This window comes from Larus michahellis, chromosome 2 (assembly GCF_964199755.1).
Source record: "Larus michahellis chromosome 2, bLarMic1.1, whole genome shotgun sequence".
Classification (NCBI taxonomy): domain Eukaryota; kingdom Metazoa; phylum Chordata; class Aves; order Charadriiformes; family Laridae; genus Larus; species Larus michahellis.
This window is the reverse complement of record NC_133897.1, coordinates 115,705,560-115,731,959: the sequence shown is the minus strand read 5'-3', so window position 1 is coordinate 115,731,959 and position 26,400 is coordinate 115,705,560. Positions and strand designations below refer to the sequence as shown.

At 38.7% G+C, this 26,400-nt stretch overlaps 1 protein-coding gene across 5 annotated transcripts in view; it reads right to left on the bottom strand.

Annotated features, from left to right (window-relative positions):
- Positions 1-26,400, bottom strand: part of DLGAP1 (DLG associated protein 1) — a 462,862-nt gene that overhangs the window by 324,701 nt on the left and 111,761 nt on the right. For 4 of the 5 annotated variants that reach the window (XM_074576757.1, XM_074576754.1, XM_074576759.1 and 1 more), the window contains one exon: positions 10,833-10,974. The exons of the other annotated variant lie outside the window; for it this stretch is intronic. The gene's annotated coding sequence lies outside the window, so the exon portion shown is untranslated. The remainder of the gene's footprint in view (positions 1-10,832; positions 10,975-26,400) is intronic. 5 annotated transcript variants of the gene reach the window in all.

Genomic DNA, 26,400 nt, shown 5'->3' with positions numbered 1-26,400 from the left:
CTCATGTTAAATCAAAATTTTTGTGCCATAACAAAGTTGATTCCTTTGGAGTAGAATTTTGTCTCAGAACTATTTTTATCAATTAAAAAGATAATCAGAATGATAAATTATCAGATTTTTACTTGTGATACTTGCAAAGTATGAATGGCACCTAGCAAGAACATCATCTGCTGATGAAGTTCATGACTTCACACTCAGCACGTAGAAATCACTGACTATGAAGTCAGCTTTGTTTTACGAGGGCCAGGGAATTCATAACATGAGAGAAATGACTGTCAAAGTTATTTCCTCTTCTTTGTGAAAACCTGCTCAATTTTGATTCTTTACGTATATATATTACGCTAACAAAAGGCATCCTATATTTTTATTCCATCTTCCCATAAGAGCTGATTAAAAGCAACAGTATAAAGTATGCAAATGACACATTGCAAGAGAAGACGCATGTACCATGGGGGCATGCTGTGGGGTTCTGTGATGTTCATGTTAAACACAAAAGGTGTTTAACTAGAAAATAATTTTTCTTTGAGTGATGTATTTTGGGTGGAAGTATGAGTTTCAATGTATTTCAAAGAACGGAGGCAAATCTGATTTCCTTTTACCCTATCTGTCCACGAGAGTTCCTGGGCAACTGGTGGACAAATTCCAATTTGCCTTCCAGCCTTTAAGTTTTTTTGTACCCCAATGTTTTTTAGTATGGTTAGGCATGCTTTTCTCCCAGAAACCTTCGGTGCGTTTCAAAAAAGTTGGAGCTCTATTCACAAAGTACACTCAAGGTTCAAATTCATTTTGCTGTCTGTGAAGACGGCTTATGCAATTAAAGCAGGTCTGACGACACTCATTAGTTAAACAAGGTAAAGCTTCCATCAGAGGTCAGTCTCAGAAGAGAGGCTGCTTGTAATAAATGAACAAAAAAGGGGGGGGAAAAGTCTACTTAAGTACTACTGAACACAACACAGAGCTGTTAATCTCCTTTCAATTACTATTAGCTCATTATACTCCCTTCAGTTTCGATAGTCAAATGTCTAGATACATTATGCTTCATTAATGTAGGTGGACTGAGGAAACTGGGGTGACTTCATTTGAGAATTACACAAAAGATGCTGAACGCAAGAACAGTAAGTGTGTAAAACAAACCTGGGATAGTTTATTAAGTATCTTTAACAGAGACAATCCCATGGCAACATTAGATTTTTATTATTTTAACTTACTAACTCTACATTATGACCTGTATATGTGCACTGTTTAGTTTTGCCTCAGATACAAGCCTTACACATTCTCCTGTGATGTTAGTAGCTACAAGAGCTCATCTTAATTTTATTGTGACTATTTCTTAAATTGAATTCATACCTGAAACAGACAGTCAGCAGTCTATGCATCTATAAAAATGTAATTTCCAGATAGTGACTTATGTTGAGCACTTTAGTTGCAAATGCTAAAATAAAAGTGATCATTTTAATAATAATATGAGGGGAAAAAAAGGACATATGTCATTATCCTTTTCTCACTCTTTCTGAAATCTGTTTGACTTTCAGAACTTTTTTGAGAGAAAAGCAGCCCCTCTGTTTTAGCAAAAATAATCTCCCCATTTGAAAAAAACAGTAAGTGTAGCGACTAAAAAAACCAAACTAAACCAAACCACACCACCAACCCTAGGGGAAAAAAAAAAGTTTCCTTCTAATTGTCATCATTCAAAATCAACTTTGTGAGACAGTCTATATACTGAACATTAAAAAAATGGGAAGGAAAGACCCTCCTCTGTTTTATCTCTACTGTATTTTTTGTAAGAGTAGAGTGCTGATGTCCAGAAACATGGTCTTCCTACCATTGCAAACTGCTTTTCTGGAAGAACCACCCAAAGAAGCTTACCCTATAGAATGACGACCCTAATCAGACTTAAGTCATAACTGCTGTTATTCTGAGGTGTTTTAGAGAAGTCAATTCTGTAGCATAATTTGCACTTTAAAAAAAAAAAAAGGGAAAAAAAGGAATAAACCCCTATCTGTTGACCATTACTCTCTTTAATAAGTCATACACTGTGGTCCTTTGGACTGGAGTTGTTAAGCTCAAAAAAAAGTACATCATAGGAAAACACACCTCTATAAATTCCTACTCATGTGCTGCAAAACTATCAAAATCCTTATTTTAGAATATAAGGAAGGATTAGTTTATTTGACTTTGAATCTGCCTAGAAAAAGAGATATTCCATTTACAATGGATATAGTTAATGAATGGTAAAAAGGTAACATCACTAAATAATTCAATTCAAGCTTTCTAAACTCCATTAGCATATTGTAACTTTCAACTATATCAACATTATTTATCAACCCATTTATTGCATAATGCCCTGAAATACCTTGTACCTGTCGCTCTTCACTCCCATGTATATTCTAACCTTCCATGATTCTTTTAGTGATGCGGTATTTTCCATAGTCTAAATGTTACTTCAAGATTAAAACTACGAATTACTATAATTTTAACATTCCAAGACTGAATTTACTTGTTGTAATTTCATTGTGTTACGCACTGATCACTGATTCAAAGGTAGTATTAATTCCAGAGGTGATCGATCACGTTACAAATGTAATTTTTTCCACATGCAGTAAGAATAAATCTCATGACTGTACTATCTTTCAAGACATCACCACCCCTAAAGACAAAACGATTTACCGACTTTGCTGACCTATTTTTCTTCTAAAAATTTAGAACCATCAGAAATATTTAATGACTTGATTTAAAGTGCTGAAATGGAAGCATGCCAAAAGCGTATTAAAAGCTTTTTTTTCCCCAAGAATTAACACCTGACACATTAATAGGTTTTGAAGTGGAAGACCTCAAGTCCATTTCAGCTCGCAAGTTTGCAAGTAAACACTGTAAAAGGAATGTGTCTTATTCCTAAAGAAGCATGAAAGGATGTCCCTTTCTGATTTTAAGATTTGCCTTCAGTGAGACTTCACTATGGAACCTCCATATTTCTTACTTCAAAAGCTAGTCATGTCTGCAAATTAACCCCTCTCCCTTGGAAACTACTGGCTGTAAGAGAGAGGTGGAAAAGATAGTTCTGAGACTGATTTAACTATTACAGCACTAAAAAAAATAAATGCTTACAAGCTTTGTCATACCATTTCAAAGTGAGAGGCCGAATGCTAACAGGCAAACTTTCCCCGGTATGTCATACGGAAGTAGCTCTGCACTGCAGCTAAGACACATAACACACCTTCAGCTTCAGCACGATGGAACAAATCACAGTTCAAATGTTCTATCTACGATATTTTTCCTGATAAACTTTGATGCCAAGTGCTAGAAAAATCATTATTCATTTTAAAACATCAACATTTTTGAATAGGAATTCAAAATACACGCTCCTAACACCACTCTCATTAGGACAGGCAGCATAGCTGCAGCTGACCAGTGTTAGCCTATGCCTGGGAACACAAAACCTACCACCGATCTCTTTTTAAACACACAAATCTCTACTTTAGGTTATTTTCTATGAAGTTATGATACAGGATTAAAAGGTTAACATGTTTCTAAATATCTGAGAAACATCAGCAGTGTTTCTACTGAAGAACATTTCAAGCAAATGTCAAAATGCATTAGAAGAAAGAAAACTCAAACAGCAGGTGAAAGATGCAGTAGACGAACAAATCAAACAGAAATCAAGCATATATATGTATTTTTAATATATATATAGAGAGACATGCATTCACAGAAACAAAACCTCCATCTAGAACTAATGATTGTATATAACAAAACTTTTAAAAATTCTAAATAATTGTTTCCCCGCAATTCACTAGACAAGCTGAAAATGGCAATAAAGAATTCCTTTATTTATTAAACTATTTATAAATGCATGAAATGTCTTCTGCACGCATTCTCCAGAACCAATAGAATGATCTGTACATTTACGCAAGTTTATGCTATTGACAACATATTTGATCAATTCAAGGTTCAAACAGAACAAATTTCAGAGGTGGTAGCTTGAAAATAACAGAACGGAACTAAAAAAAAATTAATCTTACTTGAGGGTATGGGAGTTGGTTATTAAAACAGCAAAATCAAATAAATCTTGTCATAAAGTTTTAGTGAGCACTAATTTTACGCTACTTGCTTTACTTAACTACTAAAGGCAACAATCTTGAAACATACTGAATAATGGTACAAGTGCAATAAAGTTTTATGAACTATAATGGAATGCTTCTCAGAAACTAGCATATAGCACGAACTACAATCGTTAAAAGACCATCGTCAGTGTGAAAAAGTATGAAAATAACTCTGGGACATGACCAATGACACAAAAAAACCCGTCATTCTGACATTGATACCAACTGACCTGTATTTTCCTGAATGTATGGTTAAAAGCAGTTAAGTTCTAGCAGACATCCTTTAAGATTTTTGATGCAACTAAGAAAAGTTCCTTTGATGGCTATCTGGTACTTGTCCTGGTTACACTCCAATTACACTCCAATCTTCTTTTTTCTAAATTGTAGGAAAAGAACTGTGGCATTATGAGCACACTCTAAATTGTCTGTGGCTCTTCTTGAAGCAACACAGGCACTAGCATCTTACCTAATCCTGCTGCGCATGTCAGGCTTTTCTAGGAAGGAGGTCACCAGCTCAGCAGTACATGGCCTCTGGTATAGATAGGAGTGACCAAAATTTGAACACTCACAGCCACCTTTCTACTCAAGTATGCAACTGACTAAATAGTAAACAACAAAGCAAGATCACGGTTCCTGTGTTCCAGAGCCTGCTCAAATCCTGCTCTTGGAATTCATACAAAATACATCAAATTCACTGTTGATTTTGTTATTGTTCTGTGATAACTATGCTTTAGTATTGTATTTATTTTCTACTTTTTTTCTTTAAAAACATTATTTTTATCTGAAACACTACTACAAAACAGGGTATGTATTTACGTAGTGGTTTGCATACTTTTGAAACATCCTTTCTTTTTGTTCACAAGTGAATGAAATTGATGTTTTCTACTTTCCTTTCCAGTTTTAGCAGTTATTTTGTAATAACGGCACAGGCAAAAGGTAATTTATTATCTTTTTGCATAATGCAGCTCTCACCCTACGCAAGTGTGTCATAATTCAAAAGTAAGTAATTGTTTATTTTTGCACAGGCATAGCTAGCAGTATGCGCTAGGTTATCTGTAATACATGACTTGTGATTAAAGGAATAAAGTATGGCTTTAATTAGGAAGGTAAGAAAAGTTATTTCAATGTTTTCTTAAATATACCAGCAAGTTTTTGCTCCACTGATATGGGAGAGAGGAGAAAAAAATATCCTAGAATGACCTGAAATTTCTCCTTCCTGGGCTTCCCTAATTTTCAGGAAGGGCTAGTTTTCTAGTTGCAACTCAAACTTTCTCCTTTTCGTGTGTTTGCCTTGTAGCACTGATAAGGAAGTAGGATTTAAGTTTCCTATCTTTTAACAACAACAAGGGCATCATATAAAAAAAACAAAACAAAATTCAACAAACCCCACCCTGAATCCTTCTGCTGTTTCTTTTTCTGTGCCTTCACAATTTTTTAATGCTGATTGTAACAACAAGTTTTCACAAACCACTTTAATTCCCAACCTTTATTTTCTATCGTACTACAACAGGGTTAATTCAATTAATTCTGTATCCACATCTTTTGCTACCGGAAAAGGAAAATTACTGTCCTCACATCTTCAGTTAAGGGGAAATTGTTCTTCTGCCTTTGTCTAATTGCACTTGTGCAGAGAAGCTACGGGCTGCACTTCTTGAAATGATGTATCGTAAGATTATAAGAAAATTCAGGCAGGGAGGGACATCTGGCAGTTTCTAGTCCAAGGTCCTGCTCCAAGCAGGGTCAGCTGTGAGATCAGACTTTGTTGCCCAGGGCTTTGTCCAGCTGGGTCTTGAACGCTTAAGAGAAGGGAGCCAGCCCAAAATCTCTTGCCAACCCAATGCAGTGCCTGGCTGTCCTCAATGTGAAAATGTTTCTCCTTATACCCAGTCTAAACCTATTGTTTCAGCTTGTGCCCGTTAACTCTTGTCCCCCCCCCAACTATGCATCCCTGCCTGGCTACATAACCTCCCTGCAGGTACCGGGGGCTCCTGTTGGATGCCCCCAAAGCCTTCTCTTTTCCAGGTTGAAACAGTCCTGGTCCCTCAACCACTCCAGACCTGACCATCCTTGGTGGCCCTCTGCTGAACTTGCTCCAGTTTATTAATGTTTTTCCTGTACTGGGGGGCCCAAGACTATCCCAATGCTATCAGAAGTGACACGTTCTAATCAGGAGCCAGCTTTTCCTGGAAGACCTCAAAAGTTGTTCCAAAATAAGTTAAAAGCAGAGCCTGACCCTGCTGGGCAAACTCCAAGCACAAGAGCAAACACCAGAGCAGCATCCCAAGCCACCTGCAAGCGCTCTACCCTGCAAAGGGCCCCCTTACTGCTGAAGCCCCACTAGCTGCCTTCACCATCACCTGCTGTCAAGTCCCCCTGGCCACCCCTAAACTGCCCAAAGTCTGAATTACAGTCCACACTGCTACCAAGTGGCCAAGGCCCTGCTTGGGCTCCTATGGTCCCAAAACAGCTGAGGCCCCATTTACTGCCCCAGACACCAAAGCTCTGCTTAGGATCTCCAAACGGACAAGGTCATGCCAGCTGTAGTCCCACCCCAATAAGGTTTTCCCCCCAATGGCTCCCTGGTGGGAGACAACGTGCCCAGCTGAATGCCTGCTGCAAGCCATTGATTCAATTAGCACAAGGTCCTCACCCAAGTCTGAATCCAAGGGACTATTTTTCCTGATTGCATTAGGTAATATGCTGGACTGTTACGTGTACTCACCCAAGCTCCTGCCTCTGCCTCTCAGTTTACCAGCAAGTCTGCACTGGCAGCTCTTTCAGCTGCTTCAAACCAAATTTTCATGGGTGTGCCCTTGAAAGTATCTCTCTGGTATATCACAGTAATGTCATACTCCTACATGGCACCATCGTAAGCAAATGAGACAAAACCTGGATGGTACTCTTTAATTCTCTATGTGATTCTCATGTCAGTGAGGGTCTTTGCAGAAAATACAATGAAGACATAGTTACACATGATGAAGATCAGCTTCATCACAGCCAGGGTCTGTTGTCAACACACAAGAAAGATGCTCGAGTTTGCCATTACCTAGACACCTAAGGCCTAGTTCAGTTACCCTCAGAGATGCCCTGGAATATTCCTTCCTGGCCTCCAGCTACCGCTTCAGGAGGCTGCAGGTCTCCTACAGGTCCTGTGACGCATTTATCTGCTCCATCTGGATGTTCCATATACCCTGCAGCATTTCAAATGGTACTGGCAGCATACACAGGTGTCAGTGATTTGAACCTACAGCAGCTGGTCATTCGAGTCATTCTTTTGGCCTGACTACCACGAAGACATATAGTCCATTGATTATGTACCACAATTTAGACATCTATCACACATTTAGACACTGACATATGCTTGCACTAAAGTGTCCTCACCACAAACTGAAAACCAACTACAGCCTAAGATCATGGCAGATAACAAATAGCAGATACTTACAGCTCATGAAATCAAATGTCAGTGCTACATGGTATGGATGAGGACAATGCTTGAAATGGTATTACCATACATTGGGAGCTAGCTTCTTCACAGTTTTTCTCAGGCCTTCCACCAAATGCACATTTAAGACAAAGTTCCACTTGGGAGAGCAACAATATTTACTCCTTTCTCTTCACTGACCACTTAATCTCAGGACAGACTACTATTCAAGGAGCAACAACTAACGAAGTCCAACCATGGTTTGTGAGTTGGAGATGTCAGGTAGACATCAAATCCCACCTAATCTCTAATTCCTGCTTTCTGTGAACCTAATAATGACATGTGGCCCGAAATAGTAGGCTCATTAAAACGTCAACAACAATAACATACAGAATTACCATGTACCTTTTCAGAGACAGAAGATAAACTGAGCTCTCAGATCTTCATGACTTTCATACTTCAGGGAATACTAAAAGGGTCTTCCATAAGTCTTTCTCTTAGCTCAAGAGTAGCAGAGATTTCCATCTGTTGTTGAGACTGTTGCTTTAAATTACAGTGGCAGTCCCTGCCCTTAAAAAAGCTCCAGTGAATACTGATATCTTTTTTTAATACTCTGCCTTTCTAGTAAAAAATTCATACACATTGAAAAAGTGCACTAAAGTCATCCAAATCTGCTCTACAGCTGTAAAAGAACCATGAACAAGGAGTGAACATTTGAAGATTTTAAGTAAAAATGCTAATGCAGTCAGAAGCAGACAATATTCCTGAGACACAGACTTTTCCAGCTGCTAGGGGTATTTTCATCCACTCCAAATTTCTTGCTCTTGACTTGTACTTCTCCTCATGCTTTTCTCAACTGGTAGCCTGTTATTTTCAGCTGGGTAACCTTTATGTCCCAGACAGGCACCTAATTCTGCCCTATACTGTCAAGCTTATTTTCCCCAGCTTTGTGAGCTCAAATGATGCAAAACCCAAACTTTCAAACTGCACAGAGGTGCCAGCTGAGGTTGAGGCATTGCTTTGATAGTACTATAGGTAAAACTGAATGAATTGTGAAAACATTAAGCAGATGCCTTGATTAAATTCCTCTAAGTGAATGTTCATGAATTATTCACTTGACTAAAAGCTGAAAGATTCATTTGAACAATATCACAAAATGACTTGAATAAACTATTTTATGATGCTATTCAAACTATCTCCAGCTACAAGTTCTCTGAAGCCATCTGGATGAATGCCTAGATGCCCCCCCAGATTATCCTACATGTTTCTTTGTGAAATTTTTTGTTGGGTTCATTTGTCCTATGTCTAGGCCAATGCAATTACTAAAAGGTAATACTACATTATCTTTCTGAAAATTGTGGGGTCTTACAGATCTACAGGAAGCTGGAGACCAAACCCATCATCCTCCTACGACAAATGCAGTTTGTCCTAAAGTACCTGCACAACTTTACGCTAATTGTGTAGGGAATACAATGAGCAACATTGTGGGATCCATTTATTGGAGGAAGTCTTCATTTCATAAATGAATAAAGCCATTTTCCCTTCTGATATTTTGCAAAATGCATGTTTATGGCAAACTGTCACTTGTATTCAGATTTAGAACCTAGAAACTACCATGATAGTTCCTTGGAAATGCTTAAAATAGATAAGATGGATTGACTGATTGCATATTCCTTTGAATTATTGTGAAAGCACCAGAACTATCTAAAGCATGCCGTGAAAAAAGTGGAGTTAGAAGTTATGTAACTTCAAGTTGCTATAAATTGCTTCTTGTTGAAAGCTATATAAAACATTTTCAAATCTGTCATGTTCCACCTCTTCTACTTTTTTTTTTAAAAAAAAAACCAAGAACCTACGTGAAAATGTCCAAGAAAAACATGAATCAGGCTTATGTTGTTAAGTTGCAGCAAAAGCTATGCCATCATGGAGCCAGGATACTCTTCCACCATTAAATATAAGAACATGGTCCATTTTTATGTCCAGAATGTATTCATCATTACAATAAGACACATTTATTAGGTTAGCTAAACCAATGTAACTAATTCAACAACAAAACCAGTTCAGACGTGTCTTTTCTCACAGATACACTATCTTCACTGTTACTTTAATCCAAGTTAATGTCTTGAATACAGATTATATTTACCTTTTTTTCTGCTGCTGATTTACCTTTTTTCTGTGCCCTCAGAACAAGCTATCTGGCAAAGCAGCCAGGAAAACACATTTTCTACTTCTCCTCCCACAGCACCATGCCAGATGACTGCACAGCCCAGAGGATACACTCCTCAATGTCTGATCTGACCTCTGATCTTTGCAAGAAAACAGCCTCAAATCTTGGACTAGTTTGTCCTACCATAAAGCAGGAGGAATGGGGTATAAACAGAAAGAGGGCATAAAGGAGCCAGAAACTGCTTTCTTTGTAGTGCTGGGAACTGAAGAAATTAGCACAGTAGATGGCAGAAGATAGTACAGCTGTGGGACAACACTCGAAGACTGCTCCTGCTAGTCCTGACATTAACCACTGTAGCCAATAGGAACTATAAAACCAGTAACAGTGAGATGAGTGTCAGGTCCTTCTTTTCTATCCTGAAATACATATTTAAATTTAGAAAGGAAACCCTTTTCCCTCCTTTGGCTATTTTGTATATATATACACATATATATACACACGCACACACATTTTACAACCCCTATTCTGATTTTTTTTTTTTTTTTTTTTTACTGGCAGTGAAATTTTAAAAGCCTTTAAAAGTGTTTTAACAGTTTCACTTGAATCAGAGAGTGAAACTACTACCAAATGAGGCTTTGAAAAGGAACAGCCAGAGAAAGCACTCATCATTTTCAGGACTGAATATCCCTCTCCAAAAAAACCCTTCGTGCTTCCTAACAGAGGTGCCTTCCTCATTAAAACACATGGGCTGGCAAAGTAGAATAACAAAGGGGTCGTGGCAGAATTGCATTTGATATGTTGAAAGGGTGCATCACTCAGCACTGAGTACCACTCTATGATTATATCCTATTCTGTACTCTGAAAAACAACAGCCTCCTACGGCAACAAAGACAATTATAAGACAGCTACCATTTATCCCAGAAAAGCTCTTTGCTACTTAGAAAAATACTAGAAAGGAAAAACAACCCCTTGCTAGTGAAATTAGCTGAAATTAGCTCCTGTGATGATCTGTTCTTTAAATTGAGAAAGAAGAAGGGATATATTTTTTTTTTTTTTTTGTTCGGCATGATTTATTTTTAGACTGGCAAAGAGACAATGGTAAACAGAACTGAAGCTCTGTGGGCACCTTCTGAGGTTAAATTACCTTTCATGCCATTTGCACAGAAGACTGTTCTCAAGCAGCTTGAGCAGATGGTCGGGACACCATTGTCCGTTTACTTGTATCCACAAAGATAAACGATGGCTCTTTGAAATCCTGAACAATGTGACCGTTGTGATGCTTTAGGCTGCCAAGGGAAAAAAAAACCAAAATAAAAATAAAGTTAGCTGAACAAGAGAAAAGAGTTTTGATTGATGAAATTTCATTTTAAACTACTAAAATCCCCTCTTTTAGAAATATATGTATCTGTAATCCAGAATTATTTTTCTAAGAGGAACTAATATGTTCCAGAATACTTAGCAAAGTAGAAGACGCAGCTGAAATGAATCATAAACAGTAACTCTGACTGAAATAAGAATCTGCCACATCTGCACAACTGCTTCTACTAAATTTGCTGGAGCATGCTGCCAAATAACAAGTTCTGCTTACTGGGCCACAGAGATTTCCAGGACCAAGCCAGAGCAGACAATGCCAGGGCACAGCAACCCACCCACCAAGCCACGTATTGGTAGAAAAGGTGATGAAAGTGGGAGAACGTGCTGGATGTAGCTTTTAGTTGTTGTTTTAAGAACTCCCCAAACTTCTTTGGGAGCAGGCCTGGTGTGAGCAATCCCCAATGGGAGCATTTTGCCAACAAGCAACTTGCTAAAAAGGCACTTTTATTGAAACAAATTACTAATAACGAAGAATCAATTTAAAGGATTGCAGACAACATGTTCAGCTATGAAGAAAACCCTGAACTTTCAGGAACAAACTTTGGGATTTAAGAGTAAAGTAGGCAGATATTAGTCTTTGCACTTGCAACTAATAATTGCATAACCTGTCACTCTTAAAAGCTCCTGAAAGAAAAGGAAAAAGCAAGGTTGCTGAATATGTAAAGAATCACATGGAATCAGTGAAGGGGCCCAGACACTGAGTTCAATACACACAACAAAATAAGACAGAATTGGGTTTAGAAAATAACAGTGAAATTAGATAACTATGACTCACCAGCCACTCAACTTCCTAAAGCCAGCAGATACTGCAAAGCATTTAATTAACTAAAGTTGCATATAAAGACGGATAGTAGGTTTCTGCAATAACTGCGTGTTCAAATAATGACACAACAAATAAAATTCATATCCTCTATCTGATACCACACACTCCACAGCAACAGCAGGTAATTCCCCCTCTCTTATTTCAATGAGCAATGACTTTTTTTTTTTATCTCTTCTTGCTGCGCTGTTGGCGTATTCAACATACCTTAGAACAAATGTACAATTTAGACATTGAAGATTCTTGTCAGATTTGTATACATTGCTAACACTCATTGGAGTAATGAAAGAAAGGAAAAGACAGGTTGAGATACACGTCAAGCAGCGGCATCCAGCAACTCAACGTAGTATGCTTTGATAACGGAGGAGTAATTATAGCTCATATAAAAGGAAATAAGTGTGAAATAATGCAAACATGAACGGGAACTTAGTAAAAGAATAATGTTAAAAAATTAGGAAAACAGAACAATTTATGTTCATATGGGAATACGAGAGAAAGCCCAGATGGGAAAATTTTTCCTAATTCTCCCCTCTGCCTCAGAAAAGGGGAAACCCCAAAAGTATATTTGTTCTAAATATCAGCGCCTCGTGCTAGCTTTCATGCTAATCTCATTTCCATAAAAAAAAATAAATAAAATTCAAGGCCTTTCTTTCTCCAGGGAGCACTCCCTCTGCTTCACTTCCCCCACTTTTTTCACAATGTGAAATGGAGGACCACTGTCCCGCAGCCGCTTGCCTTCACTTAACATCTCCAGCTACATTTGCCTATTTGCAAATACAATGTAATCAAAGTCATGAATACACTCATGAATATGTTTAATGTGAACGCACTGTCTGAGAGAATAAGAAGTTGGACAATATGATCATCCATCTCTCAGCAAACCAACAGTATTTCTTTCAGTATCAGTGGACTTCACTTAAAAGCATCTCCATTATTACAAAATGGATACTATTTTCTTCCTCATAAACAAACTGATAAATTGTAAAAAACGCATAAGGTATTTATATTAAAAAAAAGTGATAAAGAGGTCTTGATGAACATGATAAAAATGTCACTGACCTCAAAAATAAAACATATTCCCTGGAAACACCAGAGTACACACTTTGGTTGTCCAGTAAAAACAAAGAGACATTGAATAATAAATACTAAGGCAGCTGCATTGTGATCAGATATCCTGGTTCAATGATATAAAGAATCTGACGTTTCATAGTAAATATGGCAAACCAGCATTATTTTTAAATGTGATATTTGAAATGTGTTCTAAATAACTTCCATACTGAATGAACTGGAGCATCCATAAATGTTTCAGCTCTCTGCTTACCTCCCTCCAGACATGAAATTGCCCAAAAGCATATAAACAAAATGAATTTGAAGCTGCTGTGAATAAAACCTCAGCAAATCAAATGAAATTTCACTGTTTTGTTGCTATTACCAGGAGCTAAGAAGCACCACAAAGGGTAGACTGATAAGAGCAATACACACACACAGGTAAGCACACAGATGTATAGATGGACAAACTAATTTCTAGGGAAGTGAGAATGAAAACCCAGGTGTAGAAGTGTTGGTAGTTAAAACAACCCTTTATTCCTTGGTAAAGCCAATGAGATTTCCCTCCACAATTGGCATGCAATAACGAGTTGTCAGTTGAGGACTGGACTCTCTAAAGCTGCTGCAAAAACAGAGACACAGATTTAGGCTGTCTTTCCCTTTGTACAACTGGGCATTAATACATCTCCTGATGACCAAAGACACTTTCTTTCCGCAGGTTTAGAAGTATAAAAGGCCCCAGTGGTCAGGAGTTCCCATCTCTCCATTATGCAGTAAGTTAAATCGATATTTCTGGAGAGGGAATATGCTGCACACTCTCAGGAGTAAGACTCACTAAAACCAAGGAGTTGAAGAACAACTTTCAAGTTTTAAAGGCACGGTTGCACAGCAGCTGATTCCAGAAGGAATTTCTCAGTACTTAACTCCTTTCAGACAGCACCTTGTTTGTGAGTCCACATAAATGTAACAGAAGAATACAGTAAGATCACTGAAATGTCATGTATCTCCCAAGGAGCTGAAGATAGAGCACATATTTTTCCATAATCACAGAAGGGAGGTAACAGAGAATGGAAGAGCTGTCCTTAGTCTCTATACCATGAGTGACCGGCCCTGAACACATTTTAAACAAACAGCTATTCTGACTGAGGTGCATCAGAGGTAAAAGAGTTTAGTAGAAAAATGCTGGATAAGAGACAATTTGGTGCTGAAATTAGTAAAACTTGCCTTTTAAATCTTGCAGAAAATGGTTTATGAAGTTTGCAGTTAAGACATATCTACAGATTCAACTTCACTTTAACAAATATGTGTATTGAGAAGAAAAGACTACTTGAAACTGTATATTCCAGGACTGTAGTTATTTCTTCTTTCCTAATTCTTTTTTTCACTAGGTGTCATCTCCACTATAACACCAGAGAAAGAATAGATATGCATATGAATAATCTCATAAGTCAAAGGGAGAAAGGATGAGCCCACGATAACATGGACTGATCACAGAGCGTTCCATTAGGACCAAGCAGAAACCTCTCCCTGTGCAACCAATGCCATGGTTGTAAATAACATCTCGGCTCCTGACTTGCTGAAACTAGTAGACTAAGAATTTACAGACTGTTTGACACGTGATTTTACAGCGGTAAATGAAATGGAAGCTTTCAAGTACAATATACATTTCTAAGGACAGAAATATTTGTGTCTTTAAATAAAAATTAATACCATGACACATTTGGAGCAATGCTTCCTTTGAACATGCGCATCTTTCAGATACCTGGCAGAAATCATGCCCATTTATGCAAGGTTAGAATTTCATTACCCAAGTTCCAACATCTAAAGAAGCAGAAAGGGAAAACTAACGTAATATCCAACTCTATACAAATTCTGAGCAAGTCCTTAAAGACTCTAGGTGAATGAAATTTTGTGATGTTAAGAAAATATAAAACGCATGATTACCTATTATTTCCTACTTTGTGCAGACACATACACTTGTGCAGAATGGGTGCTAAAAGTGCTACCAAATCAAAATTACGTTTCACAGCATTTTTACAGGTATAAAGAAACACCAAAGATACTAGTAAATGGTGAAACCTTATGCCTTTCAAGAACCACCAGGACTGTAGGTTGGTATAATGTGCAATGTCATAAACTGTGATAAACACTAATGAGCTTCAGGGTGTCTTTTCTAAATGTACACCTCTGAAATCTTTAATTGCACTTCCAAGAATTTGTTTCAGAATTTCTGTTATTTATGCTTCCCCCATACTATTGTAACATTTATCAGAATAAAGACCTGTTTTCAGTACACACACAATCCCTTCTTTCATTCAGGGAAGTGAAGACTTCTTTAAACTTACAGACCTACTGATGACAGGGCTCTACCAAACACAAGCCTTATGTCTCTCAGTTAATGTTCTGGACATCTGAAATCTTCACAGAGATAAACGATGATTACCTGGACTCCCAACAACCTCACTGGAAGTTCTGTTAACCTGGAGGTCACTAAAGCCTTAACACTTACACATTACTCCAGGAGGCAGTACCAAAATATAATTTATTTGGGGAAAGGCAAAACAACTCCTTTCTATATGGAACATTTACAGAGCAACTGACAATACCTACCTCTTTCATCATGAAAATGCCAAACCCTAGAGTGAGCTACTCAGAGAGATCGTGGAACCTCCACCTTTGGAGATATTCACAACTCAATGGGACAAGGCCTTGAGCTACCTCATCTAGCTATGAAGTTGTCCTTGAGGTCCAGAAGCCCCTTTTAACCTAAATGATCATTTGAATCTACGCAAAACTATTTTTACCTCAGCTGACCCATAGCAATATCCAGAAGACAAGGTAAGAATTTGATTTGCTCCAGTTCAGGCACTTTTGAAAAAGAAGTAAATCTGAGCCAGGGAGTTCCAAATTATCTGCATTGCTTTACAATAGCCATAGGAGAAGAGCACCTCAGTTTTATGTTTCATAAAGACAATAGCTGCTCCAAGCACTATAAAATCCTTAATTCCCAGCTGATGCTTCAGTAGTGATTCCAAAGAAGGATTGCTAGCAGACAAAAATCGCCAGTATAGTTACCTGCCACATCTGGGTTTTCCTTTGAGGTCTCCCATCTCACTAATGGTGAGGTTCACTTGGCTTTGCATACAAGATTTAGCAAAGAAACAGCCTGCAGTGATACTGAAGTGGAAAACAGAGAAAATTAAACTGGTTGTCTTCCTATTTTACAACCAACTGCAATTATCATACTGGGGAGATGCCATCCAAAGAAAACACTGAACCACACAAACAGGAACCATTTCATTAGCTTCCACAGAGTGAACCTTTCCCCAGGTATAATTTAAGGAGCCCTTAAAATATGCAATTCTATCTACTACTTTGAGTCCTCGATTGCTTCCTACTGTAATTCTAGTTTCCCTCTACATGAAATCCTGTGGTGAAATCTACTTTCAGGATGACTGCCCTGATTAATAACTCTATAATGTCTGTACTCTCTGTTGGATAAAGCATTTCTTTGTTCAAAAGTAATCCTTTTCCTCTGAACGCTGGCAATTTCAGTGCCGAGGGAATGAATCACTGCTGCTTGGTGCTGCCATTCACACTGCTGGGATATGTAGTCATGTGAAGTCATTCTGAGCCATAATTTCTTATCCTCCTCAGTCAGCTGTGGATTATGACAGTGGAAGGACTATATGGATGCAAGTAACTCACAGGTCACCCAACGTGTCCATCCCAAAGACCAGAGCAACTTCACAGATACTGGATGAATTCTGAATACCTCTATTTTTTAATTTTGAATGCTAACTTGAGAAAGAATAATATTTGCTGGAACAAGCAAAGCAACCAAAAAGGCAGAACACAGTAATGCAGGATGCAGTTTCTGGAAGGAAATGGAAAGAAAAGCATGCTTTGTTCTACGTTAAGTTCCATTACAGCTTGATGAAAAACAAATCTACTTGGCAAAAAAGGTCAGTATTTTGATTTTTGCTCCCCATACTGGAATTATAAAGAAAGTAAAGATCTCTCGAGTTCTCACACAGAGAGGTACTCTTTACAGTGGACAGCAAATGTTCAGTGGCCTGACTTGCGTATCACAAAGGATCATTTAGTTGACTGCAGAAATTTGAGCATGAGTCAATAATCCCTCCAGGTATTGCCGATGGGCAGGCAATTAACTATTATGGGTGTCAATGCTTTTTTAAAGGTCATTTCATCTGGATGTAGAAGAGAATCGTTTTAGGAAAAATATTTCCACAGAATAGGATAACATGTACCTGCCTGCTTCTATTAGGAAAAAAGTACCTTTCAATAAAGGATTTAAAAATTACTAAGCAAGTTTATTAAACACATTTTACAACGAACCTATGGAACAGCATATTAATAAATTTATTTCATGACTGAGGGGCAGAATTGTATAGAAAAATCCACTGAGGAAGAAAGGCTGAAACACGCATTATCTCATCAGCTTAGCGGGGCCCATTTTACCTGAATTTAAATGACTTGAGTAAGATTATGCAGTGAGTCAGCTCAGAGCCCAGAATAGAACCAAGGAATCGTGGCTCATTGTCTCTGACTTGAACCATTAATTCGCACTCCCACACTAAGAAAAATGGTTGTTACTATTTTATTAAGGCCCCCAATGTATTCGAATCATAACAATACACTGAACCATATTAGAGAAAAAACATAAGCTGAAACAAGCCTAACATCCAGTCTTAGGCTTGGGTCACTATCAATATGGGCAGAAAAGCAGCAATACTTGTGTAAACTGACAGACCTACAAGCTGTACTGTTCAGTTGTCTGGCTTAGATTGCTTTGGGTTCTCTTATAACTAAAACATTTCAGTCTCACTTTCAAAACAAAACAAAACAATCGCAGATGTTTCCAACCACAAAGGAGCTCTTTAGGTTATAAATTATATATGTATTTGTTACTTTAAAGGTTCGTTCAATCACAAATATTCATTTTAAACTTTCTGTTGTGATCTCCTTTAAAATCTCATGAGAGCACGCTACTGCTTACAAAGTGCTTCAATAGCTAGAGCACTGGATAGCTGTCTCCTAACACCAAATCTGCCACTTCAATCTAAGGACAGTAGTGGATGGATGCCCTGAAAAATCTCCATTTATGTAGTGCTTTACAGTACAACTTAAAGAAACTTTCCAATATTTAAATAAAGAATGCACATTCTAATAATATTTAGCTAAAGTTAACATCTAGTAAGGAAATGGATCAACTCTTTATTCCTAACAAAACTCTCTCTTTTAATTAAATGAAGATTTTAAAATGAAATATGTACTCTTTCTTTCCTTCTTTCTTTCTTTCACATGTTTTTCTTTCACTTATACTCAGATGGTCCCCTTTTTGCCCTGCAAATGTGAAGGATCTGTTTTGGAGTCTGTCAGGATAGTAACAAGTCTGCAAATGCTGCAATCTCAGCTTAGCAGGACCATGTCTGCTCTGTTATAAAAGCAGTATCAACTGGTTACAGACCTCTCCTGATGCTGCATATTTACAAACACATTTTTCATCACAAACTTGAATACTTGAATGCATGTGAAACTATCAATACCCACTAAGAGTGAGTGGACAAGCCACTGGATATGTATAGATATGAGCAATTACTTCATGACCTGTTCCAGGTAAGAAACAATCCACAGCTTCCTTAAAAGAGGCCCAGATCAAGAACTCCTTTACATCTGCACCAGTTCTTCCCCACCTTCCCACTCCAGTTAACTGGGATAAGCCGGTTTTATTTCCCTTTTTCAACGCTGCACAGAATTCACTCTGTGCTCTCAGTCACTCCTCCTCCCAGCTTTCACTCCCGCTCCCTCCAGTTGCTCACAGCAGATAATAGCAGGTAAACTGTCATCGTTCTCTTCCCCACAGCGAGAGTCAGGGGCTGATCACTGATGAGTTAAGGAAGAGGAATGACTCTCCCCAAGCAGCCAAGAGGTAGAATTATAGAACCATTTGGGTTGGAAAAGACCTTTCAGATCATCGAGTCCAACCATTAAACCTAACACTGCCAAGTCCACCATTAAACTATGTCCCTAAGCGCCAACGTCTACACATCTTTTAAATACCTCCAGGGATGGCAACTCAACCACTCCCCTGGGCAGCCTGTTCCAATGCTTGACAACCCTTTCAGTGAAGAAATTTTTCCTATTATCCAATCTAAACCTCCCCTGACACAACTTGAGGCCATTTCCTCTCATCCTATCATCTGTTACTTGGGAGAAGAGACCAACCCCCATGTCCTGGTTTGAGGTAAAACAGAACCAACTTTCTGTTCAGTAATTTTATTTCTTAGCTAGACCTCTTCTGTCTCTCTGAAATTAACAGACTGTTGTGTCTGAACCGGTTCATTCAGGGTGATAAGACAGTTTGTGCCAAGGAATGGTACGCAGAGAGGCTCTTGCTTATACATATTGCTATAACAACCAAGGTCAGCTAATTTCGTTATTTGCCCCATTGGAGGGTCAGAGGCGGAAAAGCGTAGAGGGGTTCCACCTGCAGGGAGGAGCGGCTAGGACAGGTGACCAAAAATTGACCAACAGGGGTATTCCATCCCATGTGCCCCATGCTCAGTATAAAAGCTGAGGGATCGAAGGGTCAGCTCTCTTCCTTCAAAGGCTGACGTCCAAGGAGGACCCTGTCTGTTCATCTGCCTTTGATCCCGATCCATGTGTTCCTGACTCCATCAGTGGAACCCAGTTCCCACCTGTCACAGAGTCCAGTCTGGGACTTCCCCAGTGCCTGCTGGTGACATCCTGGGAGCTTAATACGTTTTTGTATGTACTGTATCTATTACATTATTTTCCCTTTTATTTTATTATTAATATTTCATTAATTTATAATTCATAGTTTAGTTTCTTCTAAACTTGTAAATCTCTTTATCTCTCCTCCTCCCCTATGTGTATGAGAGGTTAGGGTGTGAGGGAGAGCATCTGTTGCTGGCCATTGGCCAATTTGGCCAATACCACAACACCCCACCTCTCTACAACCTCCTTTCAGGTAATTGTAGAGAGTGATAAGTTTTCCCCTCAGCCTCCTTTTCTCCAGGCTAAACAGCTCCAGTGCCCTCAGCTGCTTCTCGTAAGACTTGTTCTCCAGACTCCTCACCAACTTCAGTTGCCCTTCTTTGGACATGCTCCAGCATCTCAATGTCTTTTTTGTAGTGAGGGGGCCAAAACTGGACACAGTATTCGAGGTGGGGCCTCACCAGCACTGAGTACAGAGGCACAATCACTTCCCTAGTCCTGCTGGACACACAATTTCTAATACAAGCCAGGGTGCTGTTGGCCTCCTTGGCCACCTGGGCACACTGCTGGCTCATATTCATCTGGCAGTCGACCAACACCCCCAGGTCCTTTTCTGCCAGGCAGCTCTCCAGCCACTCTTCCTCAAGCCTGTAGCACTGCATGGGGTTGTTGTGACCCAAGAGCAGGACCCGGCACTTGCCCTTGTTGAACCTCATACCATTGGCCTCGGCCCATTGATCCAGCCTGTCCAGATCCCTCTGTAGAGCCATCCTACCCTCAAGTAGATCAACACTCCTGCACAATTTGGTGTCATCTACAAACTTACTGAAGGTGCACCTGATCGCCTCATCCAGATCATTGATAAAGATATTAAACAGCTGGCCCCAATACTGTGCCCTGGGGAACACCACTTGTGACCAGTCACCAACTGGATTTGACTCCATTCACCACCATTCTTTGGGCCTGGCCATCCAGCCAGTTTTTTACCCAGCAAAGAGCCTGCCTGTCCAAGCCATGAGCAGCCAGTTTCTCCAGGAGAATCCTGTGGGAAATGGTGTCCCAGGCTTTACTAAAGTCTAGGTAGACAACATCCACGGTCCTTCCCTCATCCACGTGGGTCACCTAGTCACAGAAGGAGATCATGTTAGTCAAGCAGGATCCACCTTTCATAACAAAAGAACAAAGGCTGGTGTCTGTGAGACTTCTCCCAGCTGCTTATAGAATATTTCATCTGCCTCTTCATCCTGGTTGGGTTGTCTATAACAAACTCCCACCATTGATATCTGCCTTGTTGGGCTTCCCCCTCATTCTTACCCATAAATACTCAACCCTAGTGTCACCATCATTAAGCTGTAGCCAGTCAAAACGCTCCCTAACATACAGGGCCACTCCACTGCCTCTCCTTCCTTGCCTGTCCCTTCTGAAGAGTTTATAGCCATCCATTGCAGCACTCCAGTTGTGCAAGTCATCCCACCATGTTTCTGTGATGAGTAAGTAGGTAGGTGAGATGCTGTTCTATAGAGTGTTTTACAGCCGGAAAAGGTCATTCTCAATGGCTTTTTACAGGGCAGACCGCTTCAAAAATTTTAAGCTGATGTCTGAATATCACTTAAAATGTCACATACAGAACTATATAATATATATGAATAAATATATATATATATGTATGTTTCCTTGTCACCTTCCAAAGCTCCTTGTTAGGCACACCTTTGAGGCCTGTGGATCACAGGACTGAAAAATTATCAAATAAAAGCTGTTTCAACACATGAAATAAGGAACAAAACAGAAGAGGGAGCTGAGAAGGCAATAGGGAGCTGTGATTATACAGAACGTGGAGGATTTGCATATTATCAACTTGCAGACTCAAGGTGAAATTTTCCTGAAAGACGCAAATAGACAAGAATTACAAGTGTTATCAGCAAATTATGGCCATCTGACATAATTAAGATAGATTTCTAAGCTATACATCTCTTTTCTGACTGCAAGAGAAGGAAGGGTGTCACACATGGTGTCATATACCCCTGCAGAATCTTCCCAACAACTGCTTGGCAGAAAGAAAGAGCGGTTTAATTGCTTCACATATTTTTTTCTTCAAAATCACCTTTGTAGCAGTGTGGGCAGACACCTAAAAGTGAACTGAAAGATCATTTTGATATACTGTGTGTCAATAGGTATAATAAAACACGGCTCTTCGAAAGTTGATAGAGGCAAGATATGCAACGGATGGGTTAAGAAGCAGTGGCACAGAAAAATAAAATAGTTTGCCTAAGATAAAATATCAAATCACCAGCAAAGTTGGGAATACATTTGAGATTCTAAGGATTTTCTATGGAATTATCTTTTGGAATATGTTTTCTCTGCAATATCAGACTTTATTTTTTTTTAAAAAAGATATAAATTACTAGGATATACTGTTTTCTATATATGCCCACATGAAGCAATCTGTAAACTTGTAGTCTTCAGAATACCATAAACTATTTTTTATACCGCTTGAAGCTCCATATACCACTGGAAATTCGTAAAAGGTGGCTATAGAGACATTACCCCTATCTGTAACACAAAAATTTGGTGCTGTCTTATAACATTAACAGCCAGGAAGGTTTAAAATAAACCAAAGGAAAAACATTTTCACAGATTGTGCATGTAAAATGAGGAACTTGTCCTGGTTTCAGCTGGGAAAGAGTTAATTTTCTTTCTAGTGATTGCTGTGAAAGAAATGTCTATAATACCTATTGGTTTTAGTTGTTGCTAAACAATATTTACACTATTCAAAGACTTTTTTCAGCTTCCCATAGAAGAACAGGCAGAATGGCCAATGAAATATTCCATACCATAGACGCCATGCTCAGTATATTACGTGGGGATTAGCAGGGGGGCGGGAAACTACAATCACTGCTCTGGGTGGAGCCAATTCCCTGGGTGGTGAATCGTCATTATTATTATCATTATTGTTATTTTTCCTTTTCTGTTATTGTTTCAATTAAATTGTGTTTATCTCAACCCATGAGGTGTTCCGTGGTTGTTTTTTTTTTCACCCTTTACCTTTCTTTTTTTTTTCCTTACCCCCCTACCCTTCTCGCGGAGTAGGCGGGGAGGGAAGGGGTGAAGGCTAGTGGCTGCATGGTTCTAGTTTCCAGCTGGGGTTAAACCCCAACAAAATCATTCTCTTAAGATATTAAGGAGGTCAAAAGTATAAAGCATGCAAAAAGACTGACAAGTTCACGGAGAGTAAGCTCACTGATCATTATTAAATACAGAAGCAAGCTTCTTAACCCTTGATTGTCAGTCCTGGTGTACCTCATTTCTTACACCGCTGGTCACAGTAAGAGAAAGACAAGCTGGACCTCTGGTCTCACCCAGTATGGCAGCTTTTATGTTCAGCAGAGCACTGGAGAGGATGCAAAGCTTGTACACCCATTGTGTACAACCTTCTCAATTGGCAACACCTTTCTTCCTGAAAAGTCAAATTCATGAAGCAGACATCTAGAAACACCAATCACGCTTTGCTTGGTTTATTCTTCCAGGTTTTTCAAGGTCATTAATGTCTGGTAAATGATCGAAAATCCCCAAATAATCTTAACTGGTCACTGTTTTGCAAACTAAAAGTAGCAATCTATACTGCAGTTCCTCTGATTGTCTGGATAAAGCCCTATAGGTTCCTAAATATGGATTTTAGCTGAGTGCTAAGGAAAAGGAAAGAAAGAAGGAACATATATAAAGAGAAGTCAAAGGCCTTTCTCTCTAAAGAGCCTCAGTTCGTTTTTTCCATGGCTACCTTCAGGTGGTAGTCATGCATTGTTCAAAACGCTATATTAGTCAAGATAAATTCTTACACTCCCTGCACTTACCTCCACTGCAAAAATCTGCCTTTCGGAGTGGCACTTCTCAACACCGCCAAGCAGAGTCTGCAGGCAAAGCCAACTGAAAGGCACAATCAGCCGAAAGCCAATTTGACACGCAGGGAAGTCATCAGTAACGGTGTAACATCAGCTGATAGCGGCACTGGTGTGCGAATACCCAGAACTGCTTGGCTTTAGATCCCCTAAGCATTTGCTAGAGCATTTGTTTCTTTGGTGGGAATTGTTGAAGGTGTTAAAGCAAGTGCTTAGAACAGGACGGGAGTTATAAATTTCGAAACTTCATTATGAGGGTGGTTTGGGGCTAGCATAATCTCACGCATCTTGTGGGAGAGTAAGGGACTGCTGGGAAAAGTCCCACAGTCTGAGGTGCTGGTACTGTTTTTTATCCTGAGAAACGTAAGTAAAACCTGGCAAATTGTTACTTCACAGCAGTGTGACTGCAGAAAGCATTAGCTGCCTTTGACATTTACTGGTCTCGCATTGCTACATACTGAGCATGAAATCCTGAGCCATTTCTTTGTCTTGTAACAGTTATCAGAAAACAGATAGGTAAAGACAGCGCGGTGGCCCTAAGGAAGTGGTACGACTCGCGCAAGAAAGCAACAGTCAATTTCTGTCTCTTTCACAAAATCAACTTTCTTTCCCAGGGAAAAAATATGGTAGAAGTTGATTTTCACAATAAGAAAAGATGCTTCTTTGGGTTTCATTTAATAATTTAATTATCAGGTTTGACATGAACAAATGTTCAAATTATGGCAGATTTTTAATGTGTATTGTAAATAAATGTCTCCTCTATAAAGCTATCTATTTTCCTGTGTACTTTTAAACTCTTCTAAATATGATTTTGATAATGCAATCAGCTGCTTGAATAAACATAACCTAATTGAAGTAGTATTCCAAAGAGCATTATTTCTATTATTATAACTTCCCTGGTGCGTAGCTGTAAACAGACTGATGAATGACAGCAAATGACCTAGATAAATGTGTCCCAATAGCTGTCACTTCTTAGTCTTGACCTTCTGACACTGTTCCAGCTGTGCAATAACTTGTCCCAGCATTAAGGGAGAGAATCTCAGGCACGTTCTATTCTGGGCAAACTACTAATATTTCTCTACGGACACACAAGCTCATAAAATTTGTGGACCAAAACGTATTTCTAATATAAGATCAAAAGAAATATTGAACCTTTCTACAATTTCTCATCTCCCACTATAAAAATAAGTAATAAGTAAAGAATTATAGTAGTAAATTAAATGTTATGCATATTTTACAGGTAGTTACATGTTTTTGCATTTACGTTGAGCTTTGTAACTCAGAAAGTAGAAGTCTCATCAAATCTCATTCCTAAGGAACCTTATTTCCAGTGCCTTTTAGTAAACAGAAAAAAAGGAAGATAAATGACAGAAAGTAGTTCTGACTCTAAAGTATTCAGAATTGTAATCTCTATTCTCTGTAATTCAATGCATAGTGGTAATTCACCAAGAATATGCTGGGCTACAAAAGAAATGCCAGAGTAATCAGAGAATATGTAAAAAAGGGTGGGAAGCTATGACCACTGATGAATCCCAGCGTAACCAGTAATTCAGAGAGAAATGTGTATGCTACAAAATACATGCTCTATTATACACACGGAGTACCCATGTTTTTTACCTAAGAAATCAGTTTTACAGTTCTAGGTGATGCCTGCGTTCAAGCATTTCTTTGCAAACACAGTTAAGAAGCTTAATACAAAACCACACCATTAATTTACATAATCAGACACTGAATTTAGGTATTCCCCTGTGTAGCCCAAAATGCCCCTAGATTTTAAAGCAAAAACAATCATAGAGATTAAGCGGCAGAAAATGTTACCAAAAGTTTTAAAAGCAAATAAACCATATGTGCTGGAGCAATATCACTAGTAAAACGCAGAGTCTGCTCGCACACTCTAGCAAGAGTGAATAATCTATTGTGATGGGGAAGAGAAATTGGAAAACTTTTCATCAGTCTCATTAATCATCACAGCGAATAGCCAAAAATAAGGCTTTCTGCCACGAGCATTGCATTTTAAAATCCTACTAGAAGAAAGTTCTCCTAAGAATGGGTTCACCATTTTGTCCTTTCACCCTTACGTACTTCTTTACATTAGGTTAGGAAATCACTGCTAGAGCATGCACGTGTAACAACAGGCCCATGAGACAGGGGGGTATATTTTCCAAGGTCCAACTACTGTAGCACTGTATAACAAATTACATGCAGTTTAACTATAAAGTCTTACTGTAAAAATAAATAAAAAACCCCCTAAAGTACAACTACGTAATTCAATTTAGATTAAAGTAAAGCCAGAGAATTTTCTTGTGAAGTTCCGTTTGCTTGTTTTAGGACTTACTGGTATTGATGTTAGTAAGTGACAGATAAATACAACTGTAAAATGTTCAAAAGACCTTTTTTCAGATAGACACCGTGCACACCTTTAGGCGTGCCTAAATGATTATGAGCAATGGGTGCTTCTAGAAGGCTAGAGGAAGGGAAGTCCTTATTCTGTAAGATAATACCCTTCAGGTAAAGGGTGACATCCTCACTGAAGAGTCTGAATAAAAGGTGAAGCAGCTGTAAAGACCATACTACATTCAGAAATGCACTACACTAAACTTCTGTATTCACTGAGATAATGAAAATCTAATTTGATGTCCTTCTGCAAGCAAGAGTTAGCACTTAAGGCTCATTTTGAAACCTAAGTCCAGTGTTAACTTGTTCCTGACACCTTTGACTTAAGAAAAAAAAAAGAAAGAAAAAAAAAAAAGAAAAGAAACTTCTATTTTATTTTTGGCTAGCTTTTCAGCTATTGTATACAACTTTCCCACATGGTA